The following is a 16,426-nucleotide window of genomic DNA, read 5'->3' as shown; positions in this document are numbered from 1 at the left end:
CAGCACTTGTGAAAATTTCATCAGTTCTTCGATCCCTCCGACGACGCCGCCAGGCCTTGTGAAAAAGTTTTATATATGCAGAAGTTACATTTTTAGAAAAGTTTTATATATCTAGCTAGGAAAGGAAGAAGAAGAAAAAGAATGAGAGGAAAAAGGAAAATAAGAAGAAGAAGAAAGGAGAAGAAGAGGAGAGGTAGAGGATGAGAAATAAATAAGAAGAAGAAAAAAGAAGAAAAAGAAGAGGAGAAGAAGAAAGGAATAGAGGAGAAGAAGAGAAAATAGAATATTCTATTTTCTCTTCTTCTCCTCTATTCCTTTCTTCTTCTCCTCTTTTTTTTTCTTCTTTTTTTCTTCAATCTTCTCTATTAATATCTTCTTTTCCTCTTTTTATTTCTTCTTCGTCTTCTTATTTTTTATCGGATATGTCGTTGTCGATATACCCCGTGTCCCGATAACTTCAACACGAGGGGGGGGGGGTTCGACCTACCCCTCCCCGATAACATTATTTTCCAATGTATGTATGTCGTCGTTGTCGATATAACCCCCTCCCGGATAACTTCGACCGTGATAACTTATACCATGGGAGCACCCCCGGCCCTCTCGCTCGACCAAAACTATCAAGGACACCCAAACCCTAGAAAAAAATGATGTCGGTCTCCAACCCCCTCCCGCCGCGCCCCTACCCTTGAAGCGTTGCCGAGGCCACCCCAAACCCGGAATAAGCTAGGTCTACGTTTGCACTAATATATCCACCTGTTGTCATGTTTGTGTAATAATTGCCATGTTGTAATATTTGCAGAAACAATGGAGCACGAACGAGACGAGGAAGCAGAAGAGGTGTTGGGGGACATAATCTTAGTCGGAGGTGATGTCTTGTCGTATCTTAACGACAATGATGGTCTGGAAAAACAGGGTGAAGAAGCAGGCTACGGTGATCGAAGAGTGGAGGAGGAAAGACATGATTATGATGGCTCCGGTGACCCAATGCTGGTGCAAGAAGGAGCCCGTGGTGACGGCTCCGGTGACCGAACAGAGTCCGGCCAGGTAAATATATTAGTTAAGCCTGTGCTGACTAGCTAATTGATGCATTCATTGTTTTGGTATGTACACATATTAATTAACTCTCATCTTTCTTCCTTTTTCTAGCCCTCCGGATCATGCACAACTTCGGTAAAGAGACGAGGCCCGAAGAGAAAGTTGCGCTCGGATGAAAGGTTTGAGATCACAGCAATCGCGCGCGACGGCCAACCAATTGAACCCATCCGGACAAAGGAAGCATTTGCTGCTCAGTGCGGGGTTCTTGTCAGGGACAAGATCCCGATCAGCATCCACCAATGGTATAAGCCTAAGAAGGAAGACCCTGAGGTGTCTTATGTCAATGATATGCAGAAAGATGATCTTTGGACTGAGCTGAAGGCAAATTTCACCCTACCGCCAGAGGAGGATCCGGAGAAGCCAGTTAAAGAGCAATTAATCAAGTCTCATGCTCTTAAGAAGATGGCAGACCTATTCAGGACGTGGAAGAATGAGCTGAAAATGTTTGTCGACAAAGAAGAGACACCAGAATGCGTCGGCAAATATGAGAAGATCAGAGATCACTGGCCCGCATTTGTGGCCAACAAGACATCGGAAAAGAGTAAGAAGTTGTCAGCGACAAACAAGAAAAATGCTGCGAAGAAGAAGCTTCACCATCGCACGGGGTCAGGTGGCTACCTCAAAGCCCGGCCTAAGTGGGCCAAGGCTGAGAATGATCTGCTTGATAAAGGGATCGAACCAGAGACAATGAACTGGCCATACCATTGCCGGACTTGGTTCTTAGGGGCTGGCGGAACCTTGGACCCTGTATCAGGGAAGTGCGTTTGGACGGACGAGCTTTTGAGAATACCAGTCAAGAGGCTTCAGCACTATCGATGCAGCGCAGCAAGGGACGTTCGTTCCAGACAGAGAGAACGACAAGCTCACAATGGCCCTCGGGAATCCTGAGCACCCTGGACGGACACGAGGCACGCCAGGCTCCGTTCCGTGGAAGGCTGGTTTTCCGGACGCAGGCGGTTACAAATGCCAGGAGAGGAGGAAAAAAGTGGAGCAGACCCAAATTCAGAAGCTGCACGAAAGGGTTCAAGCGCTAGAGGAACGAGACATAGCTCGCAGCAAGCAACCTGCCGAGAAGCTACCCCGCCATCTCAACGGAGAAGGAGCATGGCTTCCACCAAGCTGCTTCAGCCGGAGCATGTCTTGACGGCTCCTGCTAGCTACCCCGTGGATGCTATCACGGAGTCTCAACATTGCCACCTTATGACGCAATGGCAAAACTTCAAAGTCAAGGCGGCTGTTGGCTCTGTTCGACCTCCTGAACCCGGCGCAACTTTTCACTGTCGTCCGATTCCAGAAGGATATGCTAGGGTGACGGTGGACGAAATAACGGAGGGATTTGATGACCTCCAGCTTGACCACCCTACCGGTGAAGGGGAGACTCGGCTGGGTTCTGCTCTGAAGACTCCATGCCTATGGCGGAAGGAGCTCATCAACCTTCCGAACTGGACGCCTCCGCCTCCTCCTCCTCCTCCTCCGGCGAGTAAGGGCACTCCGCCTCCTCCTCCGCCTCCTCCTCCGGCGAGTGATCAGGGCACTCAGCCTCCTTCTCCGGCGGGTGGCGGCACTCCGCCTCCTTCTCCGCCTGCGCCGGCGCGCTCGAGCAGCCAGCCTCCTCCTTCTCCGCCTCGTCAGCAAGGGTGGAAGAGACCCGCCGCTGCTCCAGCTGCTCCGGCGCGTCGTAGTCCTTCTCCTCCGCCTCGTAAGCAAGGAAAGAAGACAGCCGTAGCCGCTCCGTCTGCTCTGCCGGTGTCTAGCAGTACAGCCAGAGGCGGGAGGCAATAGAGATTCGGTCCTTCTTTGAAGACTCCAGAGAAGTTACCATACGAGAGGACCGAGGAGGAAACCATGAAGATCGTGCGAGCCGAAGTGACGAACTTCTTTGAAGGGGTGAAAGCAAAGAAACATCCACCTCCGGAGGAGAAGGTAGATCCGGTGAAAGCGAAGCGCACTCTGGCTGCCCTGACAAAACCACCAAAGTCTCCGCCGAAAGGCAACTATGAGCGCATTATTGCAAAGGCATTTGTCGAAGCGGAGCGGTCGGGAAGTACTGTCAGTGATCAAAGGTTAAAAGAATGACGAGCTGGGAAAAAATTTCCCAGCTCGGTGAACAAGCGAACCAATCGTGCCCCCCGCTCAAGGTGTCTAGCGACATCGTCGCTAATGATCCGAGGATGGTGCCCGGTTATAGCAATCTTGGAGATTACCTGCCCGGCGATGTACATTATGATTTCTTGGAGGTGGACGAACACAAATACCATTACGGGAAGCCTCTCGTCAAAGATGAAAGATCTCTAACAACGATGATGCGAAGAATACATGATTGGTACATGAAAACCTGCAGAGAGTCTGGGGGGAGGAATACTTTGACGCTGAGAGTTAAAGAGGAGCATGACCTCGTTGGAATTGAACTGTTGAATGTTCCATTTGGGGAGTTCTTCCAGTTTTTCAATCAAAAGGCCCTCGATAAATCAACGGTCACTTGCTACTGTCTGTAAGTAGTACTACTTCTGTCATTAAGTCTCTCTATATAGGTCAGCTATTTCATTGCATGTATTTATAATTATCCTCACTACATTATGCAGATTGAAGATCGCCGAATTGAAGAAAAGACAAATCGGTGATATTGGGTTCATTAACACAAATCTCATAGATGCAACTGAGGTTAAATATCATGCCGAAAATACCGAGACCAACTTGCTACGATTGTTGGTAATAAATGAAAACAAGATATAATACTCTTTCCTTACAACTTCAAGTGAGTGTTACTGTCTTGTGCATATTCGGTTTCCCTTATTAGTCTAGGTTATAGTAATGTAATTGATGACTTATGCAGGCGTGCGCAGCTTCCACTATATTCTACTAGAGATTAAGCTTGAGCAGGGAGTAGTAACCGTCTTAGACTCGAGACGGAAACATCCCCAGGACTATGCGGACATGACTCAAATGCTCGAGAAGTAAGTTAAATCGATCATTATCCACCATATCAGCAACTTTGTTCATTTCCTGATATCAAGTAATTGTTTTCTTTGTCTGGCAGGGTTTGGAGAAAATTCACCAAAAAAGCTCCGGGACTGCCGAAGAAGCTGCAATTTAGACACCCGAAAGTAAGTACTATAGTAGCATGTTCCGCGCATCTCCTGGTGATTTAAGCGCTAGTTTCATCAATACTATTTAGCATGCTTGCTTATCAGTTTGATTGACCTCTATTTCTTGTAAAGTGGTTGTGGCAGGAACAAGGGAATGATTTCTATGGATACTACGTTTGCGAGTCCATCCGCCACACGACCTGTGAGCGGGGCTACTCTGACGAACAATATGAAGTGCCTAAGCAATAATATTCACAATTTTATTTTATTACCATCATTTGTGTTGAGTTTCATTTATTCATATATATATATATATGTATGTATTGACCCCCTTCTTCAAATTAAATCTTTCGGATGCGGGATGAACTCCTACCAACAGATCGTATGCGAGCAATTCAAGAGGAATTGTCGGCATTCTTCCTTGACCACGTGGTCGCTGAAAACGGAGAATACTATGTGGACCCTGTGTTCATATATAATTAGGAGATTATATTGTAAGAGATATTATTGTATATATGTAGCCGGTAGTGTCGGATAGATATACGAGAACTTGTTGTTCGACCAATCTCTCGGAGAAGGAGAGGTGGTTGATATCACTTCTCTCTGTATGCATATGTTCATGACGATCTTTTGTTTCCTTCATTTGCTTACTAGCTACCGTGTCTAGTCCTCTCTATACGTATATAGTATGTAGAGTCGACCAAGCACGGAGATAAGAGGGGACACTTCTCTCTATTAATTAGCTAGCTAACACAATATATGAAACACCTAAATTAACCCCCCAAAACCCCCAACCCCCTCCCCCCTTCAAAAAAACAAAAACCCCAGCCCCTGAAATGCTGACGCGTGGATGCCTATTGGTCCCGGTTAGTTCCACCAACCGGGACCAAAGGCCCTCCTGCCTGGGCTCGCCGCACCGGCCACGTGGAGGCCCATCTGTCCCGGTTCGTGTAAGAACCGGGACTAAAGGGCTAGGGAATTAGTAACGACCCTTTAGTCCCGGTTCAACAACCGGGACAAAAGGCCCTTACCAACCGGGACAGATGACCCTTTTTCTACTAGTGACATGTCACTCTTGGTTCATTGCATATCCCGGTACACCGCCGGAGGCATTCATATAGAGTCATACTTTGTTCTAGTATCGAGTTGTAATCATTGAGTTGTAAATAAATAGAAGTGTGATGATCATCATTTTCTAGAGCATTGTCCCAAGTGAGGAATAAAAAAAAGAGAAAGGCCATAAAAAAAGAGAAGGCCCAAAAAATAAAATAAAATAAAATGAGAGAAAAAGAGAGAAGGGACAATGTTACTATCCTTTTACCACACTTGTGCTTCAAAGTAGCACCATAATCTTCATGATAGAGAGTCTCTTGTTTTGTCACTTTCATATACTAGTGGGAATTTTTCATTATAGAACTTGGCTTGTATATTCCAACAATGGGATTCTTCAAATGCCCTAGGTCTTCGTGAGCAAGCAAGTTGGATGCGCACCAACTTAGTTTCTTTTGTTGAGCTTTCATATATTTATAGCTCTAGTGCATCCGTTGCATGGCAATCCCTACTCCTTGCATTAAAATCAATCGATGGGCATCTCCATAGCTCATTGATTAGCCTCGTTGATGTGAGACTTTCTCCCTTTTTATCTTCTCCACATAACCCCCATCATTATATTCTATTCCACCCATAGTGCTATATCCATGGCTCACGCTCATGTATTGCGTGAAGGTTGAAAAAGTTTGAGATTACTAAAGTATGAAACAATTGCTTGGCTTGTCATCGGGGTTGTGCATGATGAGAGCATTCTTGTGTGACGAAAATGGAGCATGACTAAACTATATGATTTTGTAGGGATGAACTTTCTTTGGCCATGTTATTTTGAGAGGACATAATTGCTTAGTTAGTATGCTTGAAGTATTATTATTTTTATGTCAATATTGAACTTTTATCTTGAATCTTTCAGATCTGAATATTAATACCACAATTAAGAAGAATTACATTGAAATTATGCCAAGTAGCATTCCACATCAAAAATTCTGTTTATCATTTACCTACTCGAGGACGCAGGAATTAAGCTTGGGGATGCTTGATACGTCTCCAACGTATCTATAATTTTTTATTGTTCCATGCTATATTATATTCTGTTTTGGACATTATTGGGCTTTATTATACACGTCTATATTAATTTTGGGACTAACCTATTAACCGGAGGCCCAGCCCAGAATTGCTGTTTTTTTGCCTATTTCAGAGTTTCGTAGAAAAAGAATATCAAACGGAGTCCAAACGGAATGAAATCTACGGGAACGTGATTTTCGGAACGAACGTGATCCAGAGGACTTGGACCCTACGTCAAGACAACAACCAGGAGGGCACGAGGTAGGAGGGCGCGCCTACCCCCCTGGCGCGCCCTCCACCCTCGTGGGCCCCCTGTTACTCCTTCCTCCTATATATACCTACGTACCCCCAAACTACCAGATACGGAGCCAAAAACCTAATTCCACCGCCGCAACCTTCTGTACCCGTGAGATCCCATCTTGGGGCCTGTTCCGGAGCTCCGCCGGAGGGGGCATCGATCATGGAGGGCTTCTACATCAACACCATAGCCTCTCCGATGATGTGTGAGTAGTTTACCTTAGACCTTCGGGTCCATAGTTATTAGCTAGATGGCTTCTTCTCTCTTTTTGGATCTCAACACAATGTTCTCCCCCTCTCTCGTGGAGATCTATTCGATGTAATCTTCTTTTGCGGTGTGTTTGTTGAGACCGATGAATTGTGGGTTTATGATCAAGTTTATCTATGAACAATATTTGAATCTTCTCTGAATTATTTTATGTATGATTGGTTATCTTTGCAAGTCTCTTCGAATTATCAGTTTGGTTTGGCCTACTAGATTGATATTTCTTGCAATGGGAGAAGTGCTTAGCTTTGGGTTCAATCTTGCGGTGTCCTTTCGCAGTGACAGTAGGGGCAGCAAGGCACGTATTGTATTCTTGCCATCGAGGATAACAAGATGGGGTTTATATCATATATTATGAGTTTCTCCCTCTACATCATGTCATCTTACTTAAAGCTTTACTCTGTTCTTATGAACTTAATACTCTAGATGCATGCTAGATAGCGGTCGATGTGTGGAGTAATAGTAGTAGATGCAGGCAGGAGTCGGTCTACTTGTCTCAGACGTGATGCCTATATACATGATCATACCAAGATATTCTCATAACTATGCTCAATTCTGTCAATTTCTCAACAGTAGTTTGTTCACCCACCGTAATATTTATGCTCATGAGAGAAGCCACTAGTGAAACCTATGGCCCCCGGGTCTATTTTCCATCATATTAATCTCCCGTCAACAAGTTATTTCTAGCGTCGTTTTTATTTCACTTTCTGTACTTTGTATCTTTATCATAAAAATACCAAAAATATTATCTTATCATATCTATCAGATCTCAGTCTCGTAAGTAACCGTGTAGGGATTGACAACCCCTTATCGCGTTGGTTGCGAGGGTTTATTTGTTTGTGTAGGTGCGTGGCCTCCTACTGGATTGATACCTTGGTTCTCAAAAACTGAGGGAAATACCTACGCTACTTTGCTGCATCAGCCTTTCCTCTTCAAGGGAAAACCAACGCAGTGCTCAAGAGGTAGCAATTGGCTTGCCCGACACCTCGGCCAAGAAAAGATGAAGTCCATGGCAGCCCTTACCGCCCTCATGACCCGCTTTTGCGTGGGGGAAGACAACTGGTTAGCTCGTAGAAGCAACAGTACCAGCGACCCGGGCACCTCTGAAGCTAGAGACGACAACGGCCGGCCACGACGCAACAAGCATAAGCGTCGAAGCAACAATGAAGATACCGAAGACACGGCAGTCAACGCCGGATTCAGTGGCTCTAAATCCGGTCAGCGGAAGAAGCCATTCAAAGGAAACAAAGATGGTCCATCTAGTTTGGACAAAAGACTTGATCGGCCTTGCCAGATTCACGGCACCCTTGACAAGCCTGCCAATCATTCTAACAGAAATTGTTGGGTCTTTAAACAGGACGGTAAGCTAAATACCGAACACAAGGTGAAAGGGCCGCCAAGTGAGGACGAGGATGAGCCTCGCCCACCAAATACATGAGGGCAAAAGAAATCCCCCCCCCGAGGTGAAAACAGTAAACATGATATATGCCACTCATATCCCTAAGAGGGAGCGCAAGCATGCGCTAACGGACGTCTACGCCGTAGAGCCAGTCGCCCCAAAATTCAACCCCTGGTCGGCTTGCCCGATCACCTTCGATCGTAAGAACCACCCGACCAGTATCCGTCATGGAGGTTCGGCAGCCTTGGTCCTTGATCCAATCATCGACGGATTTATCAAGACACGGTCCGCAAAATGGGTATTGATGTTGGGGAACGTAGTAATTTCAAAATTTTCCTACGCACACACAGGATCATGGTGATGCATAGCAATGAGAGGGGAGAGTGTTGTCCACGTACCCTCGTAGACCGAAAGCGGAAGCGTTAGCACAACGCGGATGATGTAGTCGTACGTCTTCACGATCCAACTGATCCAAGTACCGAACGTAACGCACCTCCGAGTTCAGCACACGTTCAGCTCGATGACGTCTCGCGAACTCCGATCTAGCAGAGCTTCACGGGAGAGTTCCGTCAGCACGATGGCGTGATGACGCTGATGATGTTGCTACCGACGCAGGGCTTCGCCTAAGCACCGCTACGATATGACGAGGTGGAATATGGTGGAGGGGGCACCGCACACGGCTGGAATAGATCAACAGATCAACTTGTGTGTCTAGAGGTGCCCCCCTGCCCCCGTATATAAAGAAGCAAGAGGGGGAGGCGGCCGGCCAGGAGGAGGGTGCTCCAAGGGGGAGTCCTACTCCCACCAGGAGTAGGACTCCTCCTTTTCCTTGTTGGAGTAGGAGAGGGAAGGAAGGGAGAGAGAAGGCGAAGGAAAAAGGGGGTGCCGCCCCCTCCTTGTCCAATTCGGACTAGAGGGGGAGGGGGCGCGCGGCTGCCCTGGCCGCCCCTCCTCTTCTCCCACTAAGGCCCATGAGGCCCAATTAACTCCCCGGGGGGTTCCGGTAACCCGCCGGTACTCCGTTTTTCTCCGAAACCACACGGAACACTTCCGGTGTCCGAATATAGTCGTCAAATATATCGATCTTTATGTCTTGACCATTTCGAGACTCCTCGTCCTGTCCGTGATCATATCCGGGACTCCAAACTACCTTCGGTACATCAAAACACAAAAACTCATAATACCGATCGTCACCAAACTTTAAGCGTGCGGACCCTACGGGTTCGAGAACTATGTAGACATGACCGACACACGTCTCCGGTCAATAACCAATAGCGGAACCTGGATGCTCATATTGGCTCCTACATATTCTACGAAGATCTTTATCGGTCAAACTGCATAACAACATACGTTGTTCCCTTTGTCATCGGTATGTTACTTGCCCGAGATTCGATCGTCGGTATCTCAATACCCAGTTCAATCTCGTTACCGGCAAGTCTCTTTACTCGTTCCGTAATGCATCATCCCGCAACTAACTCATTAGCCACATTGCTTGCAAGGCTTATAGTGATGTGCATTACCGAGAGGGCCTAGAGATACCTCTCCGACAATCGGAGTGAAAAATCCTAATCTCGAAATACGCCAACTCAACAAGTACCTTTGGAGACACCTGTAGAGCACCTTTATAATCACCCAGTTACGTTGTGACGTTTGGTAGCACACAAAGTGTTCCTCCGGTAAACGGGAGTTGCATAATCTCATAGTCATAGGAACATGTATAAGTCATGAAGAAAGCAATAGCAACATACTAAACGATCAAGTGCTAAGCTAACGGAATGGGTCAAGTTAACCACATCATTCTCCTAATGATGTGATCCCGTTAATCAAATGACAACTCATGTCCATGGCTAGGAAACTCAACCATCTTCGATTAACGAGCTAGTCAAGTAGAGGCTTACTGGTGACACTTTTTTGTCTATGTATTCACACATGTATTATGTTTCCGGTTAATACAATTCTAGCATGAATAATAAACATTTATCATGATATGAGGAAATAAATAATAACTTTATTAATGCCTCTAGGGCATATTTCCTTCAGTCTCCCACTTGCACTAGAGTCAATAATCTTGATTACACAGTAATGATTCTAACACCCATGGAGTTTTGGTGTTGATCATGTTTTGCTCGTGGAAGAGGCTTAGTCAATGGGTCTGCAACATTCAGATCCGTATGTATCTTGCAAATCTCTATGTCTCCCACCTAGACTTGGTCCCGGATAGAATTGAAGCGTCTCTTGATGTGCTTGGTCCTCTTGTGAAATCTGGATTCCTTTTCCAAGGCAATTGCACCAGTATTGTCACAAAAGATTTTCATTGGACCCGATGCACTAGATATGACACCTAGATCTGATATGAACTCCTTCATCCAGACTCCTTCATTTGCTGCTTCTGAAGCAGCTATGTGCTCCGCTTCACACGTAGATCCCGCCATGATGCTTTGTTTAGAACTGCACCAACTGACAGCTCCACCGTTCAATGTAAACACGTATCCGGTTTGCGATTTAGAATCGTCTGGATCAGCGTCAAAGCTTGCATCGACGTAACCATTTACGATTAGCTCTTTGTCACCTCCATAAATGAGAAACATATCCTTAGTCCTTTTCAGGTATTTCAGGATATTCTTGACCGCTGTCCAGTGATCCACTCCTGGATTACTTTGGTACCTCCCTGCTAAGCTAATAGCAAGACACACATCAGGTCTGGTACACATCATTGCATACATGATAGAGCCTATGGCTGAAGCATAGGGAACATCTTTCATTTTCTCTCTATCTTCTGCAGTGGTCGGGCATTGAGTCTGACTCAACTTCACACCTTGTAACACATGCAAGAACCCTTTCTTTGTTTGATCCATTTTGAACTTCTTCAAAACTTTGTCAAGGTATGTGCTTTGTGAAAGTCCTATCAAGCATCTTGATCTATCTCTATAGGTCTAGATGCCTAATATGTAAGCAGCTTCACCGAGGTCTTTCATTGAAAAACTCTTATTCAAGTATCCTTTTATGCTATTCAGAAATTCTATATCATTTCCAATCAGCAATATGTCATCCACATATAATATCAGAAATGCTACAGAGCTCCCACTCACTTTCTTGTAAATACAGGCTTCTCCAAAAGTCTGTAGAAAACCATATGCTTTGATCTCACTATCAAAATGTTTATTCCTACTCCGAGAGGCTTGCACCAGTCCATAAATGGATCGCTGGAGCTTGCACACGTTGTTAGCTCCCTTTGGATTGACAAAACCTTCCGGTTGCATCATATACAACTCTTCTTCCAGAAATCCATTCAGGAATGCTGTTTTGACATCCATTTTCCAAACTTCATAATCATAAAATGCGGCAATTGCTAACATGATTCGGACAGACTTAAGAATTGCTACGGGTGAGAAAGTCTCATCGTAGTCAACTCCTTGAACTTGTCGAAAACCTTTTGCAACAATTCGAGCTTTGTAGATAGTAACATTACCGTCAGCATCAGTCTTCTTCTTGAAGATCCATTTATTCTCTATGGCTTGCCGATCATTGGGCAAGTCAACCAAAGTCCACACTTTGTTCTCATACATGGATCCCATCTCAGATTTCATGGCCTCAAGCCATTTTGCAGAATCTGGGCTCACCATCGCTTCTTCATAGTTCGTAGGTTCGCCTTGGTCATGTAACATGACCTCCAGAGAATAGGATTAACGTACCACTCTGGTGCGGATTTACTCTGGTTGACCTACGAGGTTCAGTAGTAACTTGATCTGAAGTTTCATGATCAATATCATTAGCTTCCTCACTAATTGGTGTAGGTGTCACAGGAACTGGTTTCTGTGATGAACTTCTTTCCAATAAGGGAGCAGGTACAGTTACCTCATCAAGTTCTACTTTCCTCCCACTCACTTCTTTTGAGAGAAACTCCTTCTCTAGAAAGGATCCATTCTTAGCAACGAATGTCTTGCCTTCGGATCTGTGATAGAAGATGTACCGAAGAGTTTCATTTGGTTATCCTATCAAGACACATTTCTCCGATTTGGGTTCGAGCTTATCAGGTTGAAGCTTTTTCACATAAGCATCGCAGCCCCAAACTTTAAGAAACGACAACTTTGGTTTCTTGCCAAATCACTGTTCATAAGGCGTCGTCTCAACGGATTTCGATGGTGCCCTATTTAACGTGAATGCAGCTGTCTCTAAAGCATAACCCCAAAACAATAGAGGTAAATAAGTAAGAGACATCATAGATCGCACCATATCTAGTAAAGTACGATTACGACGTTCGGACACACCATTACGATGTGGTGTTCCGGGTGGCGTGAGTTGCGAAACTATTCCGCATTGTTTCAAATTTAGACCAAACTCGTAACTCAAATATTCTCCTCCATGATCAGATCGTAGAAACTTTATTTTCTTGTGACGATGATTTTCCACTTCACTCTGAAATTCTTTGAACTTTTCAAATGTTTCAGACTTATGTTTCATTAAGTAGATATACCCATATCTGCTCAAATCATGAGTGAAGGTGAGAAAATAACGATACCCGCCGCGTGCCTCAACATTCATCGGACCACATACATCAGTATGTATGATCTCCAACAAATCTGTTGCTCGCTCCATTGTTCCGGAGAACGGTGTTTTAGTCATCTTGCCCATAAGGCATGGTTCGCAAGTACCAAGTGATTCATAATCAAGCGATTCCAAAAGTCCATAAATATGGAGTTCCTTCATGCGCTTTACACCAATATGACGCAAACGGCAGTGCCACAAATAAGTTGCACTATCATTATCAACTCTGCATCTTTTGGCTTCAACATTATGAATATGTGTATCACTACTATCGATATTCAACAAAAATAGACCACTCTTCAAGGGTGCATGACCATAAAAGATATTACTCATATAAATAGAACAACCATTATTCTCAGATTTAAATGAATAACCGTCTTGCATCAAACAAGATCCATATATAATGTTCATGCTTAACGCTGGCACCAAATAACAATTATTTAGGTCTAAAACTAATCCCGAAGGTAGATGTAGAGGTAGCATGCCAACGGCGATCACATCGACTTTGGAACCATTTCCCACGCGCATTGTCACCTCGTCCTTAGCCAGTCTTCCATTAATCCGTAGTCCCTGTTTCGAGTTGCAAATATTAGCAACAGAACCAGTATCAAATACCCAGGTGCTACTGCGAGCTCTAGTAAGGTACACATCAATAACATGTATATCACATATACCTTTGTTCACCTTGCCATCCTTCTTATCCGCCAAATACTTGGGGCGGTTCCGCTTCCAGTGACCAGTTTGCTTGCAGTAGAAGCACTCAGTCTCAGGCTTAGGTCCAGACTTGGGTTTGTTCTCTTGAGCAGCAACTTGTTTGCCGTTCTTCTTGAAGTTCCCCTTCTTCTTCCCTTTACCCTTTTTCTTGAAACTGGTGGTCTTGTTGACCATCAACACTTGATGCTCCTTCTTGATTTCTACCTCCGCAGCTTTTACCATTGCGAAGAGCTCAGGAATTGTCTTATCCATCCCTTGCATATTATAGTTCATCACGAAGCTCTTGTAGCTTGGTGGCAGTGATTGAAGAATTCTGTCAATGACACTATCATCCGGAAGATTAACTCCCAGTTGAATCAAGTGATTGTTATACCCAGACATTTTGAGTATATGTTCACTGACAGAACTATTCTCCTCCATCTTGCAGATGTAGAACTTATTGGAGACTTCATATCTCTCAATCCGGGCATTTGCTTGAAATATTAACTTCAACTCCTGGAAAATCTCATATGCTCCATGACGTTCAAAACGTCGTTGAAGTCCCGGTTCTAAGCCGTAAAGCATGGCACACTAAACTATCGAGTACTCATCAGCTTTGCTCTGCTAGACGTTCTTAAGGTCGTCAGTTCCATCTGCAGCAGGCCTGGCACCCAGCGGTGCTTCCAGGACGTAATTCTTTTGTGCAGCAATGAGGATAATCCTCAAGTTACGGACCCAGCCTGTGTAATTGCTACCATCATCTCAAGGAACGCATTAAAATTCAACGGAACAACAACACGGGCCATCTATCTACAATCAACATAGACAAGCAAAATACTATCAGGTACTAAGTTCATGATAAATTTAAGTTCAATTAATCATATTACTTAAGAACTCCCACTTAGACAGACATCCCTCTAATCATCTAAGTGATCACGTGATCCAAATCAACTAAACCATGTCCGATCATCACGTGAGATGGAGTAGTTTTCAATGGTGAACATCACTATGTTGATCATATCTACTATATGATTCAGGCTCGACCTTTCGGACTCAGTGTTCCGAGGCCATATCTTCATATGCTAGGCTCGTCAAGTTTAACCCGAGTATTCTGCGTGTGCAAAACTGGCTTGCACCCGTTGTAGACGAACGTAGAGCTTATCACACCCGATCATCACGTGGTGTCTCTGCACGACGAACTTTGGCAACGGTGCATACTCAGGGAGAACATTTTTAACCTTCTCAAAACCACAACGATAGTTCATCAAGTTAGTGCTGTTTTAACCTTTTCAAGGACCGTGCGTAGCCATACTCGGTTCAACTAAAGTTGGAGAAACTGACACCCGCTAGCCACCTATGTGCAAAGCACGTCGGTAAAACCAGTCTCGCGTAAGCGTAGGCGTAATGTCGGTCCGGGCCACTTCATCCAACAATATCGCCGAACCAAAGTATGGCATACTGGTAAGAAGTATGACTTGTATCGCCCACAACTCACATGTGTTCTACTCGTGCATATAACATCTACGCATAAAACCTGGCTCGGATGCGACTGTTGGGGAACGTAGTAATTTCAAAAATTTCCTACGCACACACAGGATCATGGTGATGCATAGCAACGAGAGGGGACAATCTTGTCCACGTACCCTCGTAGAACGAAAGCGGAAGCGTTAGCACAACGCGGTTGATGTAGTCGTACGTCTTCACGAGCCGACCGATCCAAGTACCGAACGTACGGCACCTCCGAGTTCAGCACATGTTCAGCTCGATGATGTCCCGCGTACTCTGATCCAGCAGAGCTTCACGGGAGAGTTCCGTCAGCACGACGGCGTGATGACGGTGATGATGTTGCTACCGACGTAGGGCTTTGCCTAAGCACCACTACGATATGACTGAGGTGGAATATGGTGGAGGGGGGCACCGCACACGGCTGGAATAGATCAACAGATCAACTTGTGTGTCTAGAGGTGCCCCCCTTCCCCCATATATAAAGGAACAAGGGGGGGTAGGCGGCCGGCCAGGAGGAGGGCACGCCAAGGGGGGAGTCCTACTCCCACTGGGAGTAGGACTCCTCCTTTTCCTTGTTGGAGTAGGAGAGAGAAGGAAGGGAGAGAGAAGGAGAAGGAAAAAGGGGGCGCCGCCCCCCTCCTTGCGCAATTCGTACTAGAGGGGGAGGGGGCACGCGGCTGCCCTGGCCGCCCCTCCTCTTCTCCCACTAAGGCCCATGAGTCCCAATTAACTCCCGGGGGGGTTCCGGTAACCCCCCAGTACTCCGGTTTTTCTTTGAAACCACTCGGAACACTTCCGGTGTCCGAATATAGTCGTCCAATATATCGGTCTTTATGTCTCGACCATTTCGAGACTCCTCGTCATGTTCGTGATCATATTCGGGAGTCCGAACTACCTTCGGTACATCAAAACACAAAAACTCATAATACCGATCGTCACCAAACTTTAAGCGTGCGGACCCTACGGGTTCGAGAACTATGTAGACATGACCGAGACACGTCTCCGGTCAATAACCAATAGCGGAACCTGGATGCTCATATTGGCTCCTACATATTCTACGAAGATCTTTATCGGTCAAACCGCATAACAACATACGTTATTCCCTTCATCATCAGTATGTTACTTGCCCGAGATTCGATCGTCGGTATCTTCTTACCTAGTTCAATCTCGTTACCGGCAAGTCTCTTTACTCGTTCCGTAATGCATCATCCCGTAACTAACTCATTAGTCACATTGCTTGCAACGCTTATAGTGATGTGCATTACCGAGAGGGCCCAGATATACCTCTCCGATACTCAGAGTGACAAATCCTAATCTCGATCTATGCCAACTCAACAAACACCTTCCGAGACACCTGTAGAGCACCTTTATAGTCACCCAGTTACGTTGTGACGTTTGATAGCACACAAAGTGTTCCTCCGGTATTCG

The sequence above is a fragment of the Triticum aestivum genome, chromosome 7D, assembly GCF_018294505.1.
Source record: "Triticum aestivum cultivar Chinese Spring chromosome 7D, IWGSC CS RefSeq v2.1, whole genome shotgun sequence".
Lineage (NCBI taxonomy): Eukaryota > Viridiplantae > Streptophyta > Magnoliopsida > Poales > Poaceae > Triticum > Triticum aestivum.
This window is presented reverse-complemented; position numbering follows the sequence as displayed.